At 56.2% G+C, this 5,401-nt stretch overlaps 1 pseudogene; it reads right to left on the minus strand.

Moving 5' to 3' along the window:
* Positions 1-1,380: 1,380 nt before the first annotated feature.
* Positions 1,381-4,960, minus strand: LOC138919625 (BOLA class I histocompatibility antigen, alpha chain BL3-7-like; annotated as a pseudogene).
* Between the last annotated feature and the right edge of the window lie 441 nt (positions 4,961-5,401).

The raw sequence follows: 5,401 nt of genomic DNA on the forward strand, positions 1-5,401 counted from the left end.
AAATTAAAACAGCCATCTTCCCTGGCCCCACCTGCACTCTCTGGATCACCTTGCCCACTGCAATTTTTCCATAGCACTTACCACCTTCTATCATAAACACTGTCCTTATTCACTATGCTCGTAGTATATAGCCTGTCTCTTCCCACTACAACATACGCTCCACAAGTCCAGCAACGTTTCTGTTTTTACTTCAATGATGTTACCCAGATACAAAAATAGTATATTACACAACCAGCACACAACCAGTATCGTTGAATGACTGTTCAGCGTACAGCATCTCCCTTTTCTAGACACAGCATCTTTAATAATGTAACCTGAGGCCACATGTTGTTTTGTGGCAGCTACAGCAAAATGTCCACTCATCCTGACATCAACACCACCTGCACTTTTCTCACAAGGCTGCTCTCCCCGCTCCTCCCTCCATCTCTCCTTCCCACAACAACCCTCCTGCACACCCCAGCACACAATTACATTTCTCTCTTCAGAAAACAATGATCCTTAACTTGAGTCCTATTTTACAACCAAGTATGAACCTAGACTCTGCTTTATACATCGTGTGTTCAGACTGGAGCCAGCACTGGGAGAATCAGCACTAAGGGCGGGGAGGGAGAGCAGGCCGCAGAGTAGAATTCCAACAGGAACTTGCCTAGGATGGGAAATTACAGGGTCTCTCCTCTCTAATTCCAGAATCTGGCTCCCTTGAGAAGGTTGGGGAAGGTAGAAATGACAATCAAGCCCTAGAAGAAGGACAGAACTGGACGAGTCTGAAAATTCATCTCTGGACAGCACAGATGTCTGTGTGCAGGGCCACCTGGCCTTGTGGGGACCATGACAGACCAAATGACTCCTGCTGCTGTCAGAGATGGGGGACACCCAGAGGAGAATGACCAGAACTTATACAGAAGAACAAGTACAGGCACAATCCGCTATAGAAACAAAGGAACAACAAATAAACACCCAAATGGGGGCTGAGGGCCGGACCCAGGCCTGAGCCCAGGCTGACTCGGCCACATGAAGCACCCCCTGCACGCTGTCCTGGAGACACAAGGCCCAGGTGATGTCCGAATCCCTGCGGTCATAGATCCTGGTGGGACAAGAGTCTCCTGAAAGGACAAGGCCAAAGAAGCAGAGAAGGTGTCCCCACCAAGGAGTCACCATGTCAAAGACCACAATGCACTGAACATCGACTGGCAAAGGCCTCAGTCTTATGCTCAGCTCCTCACAGCCTTCTCCTGTCCCCACCTGCAAGAGACTCAGCACAGTGAACAGGCAGATTCTGGAAAGTTCTCAGACCTCCATTTATTTCCCTTCTCAAATTTTAGGAATCTTCTCCTTTAATTAACCCATCAATCCCTCATGGCAAGAATCTGAAAAAACAAGTTCATATGCAGATGTTTATTCTCAATAAGGAAGGAAGAAGCTGCAGCTCAGGGCAACACGAAGTTAAGACAGGGATGGAACCAGCCCCACCTCTGCTGGGACAGGAAAGTCAATCAGGGGACAGAACACAAGGCAGTGTGGGAGGGGGTCACGGGGGAGACTAGTCTCCCTATCTCCTCACATTATGCCAAGAGGAACACAGACACCCTCAGATGCCCTTTGCAGATACAGAAGTCAGAGATTCCTGAAGTCATAATGGGAGCAGGACAGGAACAAATCTTGCATCACACTGTCTCCAACGAGACAGCTGTTTCACGCTATAGCAGAAAACAATTATGAATAATTTAAGGCACTCGCTATAATTAATGACATTCTGAACAGCCCACCACATGCTAAGAATGTCCCAATCAAAGAGTATCCATAACCTAGTCCAGGCCCCTCCACCCAAAAATCTCCCCACTTGAGGCCTCCAGAGTGTCACCTGCCTTGAGAGACACATCAGAGCCCTGGGCACTGTCACTGTCTGGAGTAGAACAAAACAGGATGTGGTCAGAGCCCACAGGATTTGAGACTAATGGAGGAACTATGGGGTGGGTGAGCTCCCCATGGGCTCCCGTCTACACTATTACAAGGGTCCCAGGCAACACACTCACTCCATCCTTACTTGCAGCCTGAGAATAGCTCCTTCCTTTCTCACCTAAGGGAAGAAAACATCCTGTGAGAAACCATGGAGGAAGCAGGGCCATGAGGTCCTAAAGGAACCCCCTAGTCCTGGAGCCCAGAGAAGTTTCCAGAACTGTGATTACAGACCCAGGGCAGGATCAGGAAACACGAGGGAAGCACATGTGTGGAGACTGGACCAACCACCTCGTGACCTGTGACTTGTGACTTCCCCTCACCATCTCTTCTGTCCTGTGACTGTTGGGAATCAGGTCCCCATCACCAGACTCATCAAGGTGATAAATTTATCCTTCATTCTCACACGTGCTTTACTAAAGAGTAAGTGTTAGCAAACAGGGTCCCAGACTAGGAAAGCACATGTGCCTGTGGATGGGACTTCCCATTGACCAGGCAGGACAAACTTCTATCTGGGCTTGAAACACCCCAACAGGACAAGAAATCTCAGACCACCACCTTCCCTACCTGAGTGCTTCTTCCTCCAGATCACAACACCAACCACCACAGCTCCAAGGAGAAGCAGGCCAACAATAATGCCCACAGTGAGGATGGTGGACTCAGGAGGCAGCTCTGGGAAGGGAAGTGAAGGTGAGGGCCCTGACCCTGCTGCAGGTCTCCAGAAGGGCTCCTGATTTCCCTGAGAAGAGGCTCTGAGCCCACGGCTCCCTCCTTACCCCATCTCAGGGTGATGGGCTCAGCCAGCCCTTCATGCTGCACACGGCATGTGTATCTCTGCTCCTCTCCAGAAGGTACCACCACAGCCACCCACTTCTGGAAGTTCCCGTCCCCTCCAGGCCTGGTCTCCACAAGCTCCATGTCCTGGGTCAGGTCCTCCCCATCACGCTGCCAGGACAGGGTGATCTCCGCAGGGTAGAAGCCCAGGGCCCAGCACCTCAGGGTGACCTCACGGTCAGAGATGGAGTAGTGGGTCACATGTGTCTTTGGGGGATCTGAGGAGAAGGATCAGAAAATTCAGGAACTTTGCATCCGTTTGGACCACTGAAGCAGCACTCGTGACCATCCTGAGAATGGACGGGACAGTTGGGGTGGGGGAAGGGCTCACAAAACTCAGACACCAGCCTGGACACAGGAACCTGAAATAACTCCACTCCTTGGAAATTTCTGGAATCAGAGTGAGTCAGCACAGGGTAGGAGGCAGGTCTCTGAAGAAGAGTAAAGGGATTTCTGGTCCTGAGCTGGGTGGAGGCGAAATGACTCAGAAAACCTGGTCAGACCTCAAACACGGTTAGGGTGTGGGGCCTGGAACAAGGCCTGAGAGAGAAAGTCCCAGAGCTGCCGCCAGAGTCAGAGGGAACCCTGTCAGTCATTTCAGAGACAGCTTCTCCCTCCATCCCCGGAGAGCCTGGACCCCTTAACGTCCCTGAGAAAAAGGCAAGCCCTCTGGGGAGTCACTCTTTGGCACTGCATCTGAAAACCCTGGCAGACTCAGTCTGCCGACCCATGGGCTGGGCACATTCAGGGGTGGATCACATTTCCCTCCTCTCTCTGCGGGATGGCAGGCTCGGCCCACTGGGAGATCAGGAGGCGCCGCGGCCCCTCGTACCTGCGCGCTGCAGCGTCTCCTTCCCGTTCTCCAGGTGTCTGAGGAGCCACTCCACGCAGGTGCCCTCCAGGTAGTTCCTGCGCTGCTCCGCCACACCGGCCGCCTCCCACTTGCGCCGGGTGATCTGAGCCGCCGCGTCCGCCGCGGTCCAGGAGCGCAGGTCCTCGTTCAGGGCGATGTAATCGGCGCCATCGTAGGCGGACTTAAAGTACCCGCGGAGGAGGCGCCCGTCTGGCCCCACGTCGCAGCCATACATTTCCTGGAGGGTGTGAGACCCTGACCCCGCCCCGAGGTCAGCCCAGACCACTCGCCCCCCCCCCCCCCACAGAGATTAAACCCAAACTGAAAATGAAACCGCGGAAAAGTCCCCGCCGGCTCTTCCCGGGTCGGGGGCCGGGCGGGTCCCGCAGCCTTGGGGTGAATCTCGGACCCGGAGACTCGGGGAGACCCCGGCCCGTCCGTGGGGATAGGGGGTCGCGACCTGGGCCCGCGTCGCTCACCGGCCTCGCTCTGGTTCTAGTAGCCGCGCAGGGTGTTCAGGCTCACTCGGAAAGTCTGTGCGTTGCCCTTGGCGGTCCGCGTCTCCCGCTCCCAATACTCCGGCCCCTCCTGCTCCATCCACCGCGCCCGCGGCTCCATCCTCGGACTCGCGGCGTCGCTGTCGAACCGCACGAACTGCGTGTCGTCCACGTAGCCGACGGCGATGAAGCGGGGCTCCCCGCGGCCGGGCCGGGACACGGCGGTGTAGAAATACCTCATGGAGTGGGAGCCTGGGGGCGGGGAGGGGCTCAGACCCGGCCAACCCTCCTCCCGGCGCGGGTCTGGGTCCAAGGATGATGGGGCCAGGAGGGGGCGAGGGGAGGGGCTCTGGAGACGGAAAAGAGGCGGCGGACGGAGTAGCGCGGGAGACCCCAGTGGGTAAGAGGAGAGGGCGGGAGACTGGGGAGCGAAGGAAATGGGTCAGGACGCGGCGGGGCCGAGGAGGGGCGGGGTGAGCGTGTTTGGGCTGGGTCCACGGAGGCGCCCCTTCCCTGGGGGTCCTGCTCCTGGCCGCGTGGTCCCCTCGCTCCGCCCCCCGCAGAGGCAGTTTCCTCCCGATCCCGCATTCACCTGCCCAGGTCTCTGTCAGGGTCAGGGTTCCCGAGAGCAGCAGGAGGAGGGTTCCGGGCGCCATGACCCTTATTCTTAGGGTTTGAGGAGAACCTGAGCCCCGGAGGGTGGTGGAGACTTTATAACCAGGAACGACAGACACGCTGATGGGCTTCCCTAGAAACTGGACTCGCAATGGGAGTGACAACTGGGGCCCCGTCATGAATCTCCAGGCAGGAGGACCTGACACAGGTTGTGAGAGGGAGAAGTGAATCTCAGGGAGACAGGGTCGCCCCAACACTGAGCCGCAGAAACCGCCCCAGACTCCGCCCTCGGGGCCTGAGACCCTGAGAACCACTTGCCCTGACCCCTCTCCTCCTGCACGAGAGCTCTTTGTCACAACGTCTCCCTGAGTCCTGGCCCAGGGGCTGTCAGAGGAAACCAGGGAGAGACCCCCAGGCTGGGCTCAGCCCCTTTTCCTCCTCTTACTGGAATCTCTCCCCCTGAAATGGACTCGCTGACTCCCACCCCTCACCTCTCCCCTGGACTCTTCTAGAAGAAAACTCAGCCCCAGGGAACTTGATGCCAGAGAGTGAGCTCGCCCTGGGGAATGGAGGGGGAGGGACTGGGGTTTTCTCTTTAAACCTGGAGAAGTTGTGCCTAAAAACACCAGATAGAGGTTCTCATGGA

This window comes from Equus caballus, chromosome 20 (genome assembly GCF_041296265.1).
Source record: "Equus caballus isolate H_3958 breed thoroughbred chromosome 20, TB-T2T, whole genome shotgun sequence".
Lineage (NCBI taxonomy): Eukaryota > Metazoa > Chordata > Mammalia > Perissodactyla > Equidae > Equus > Equus caballus.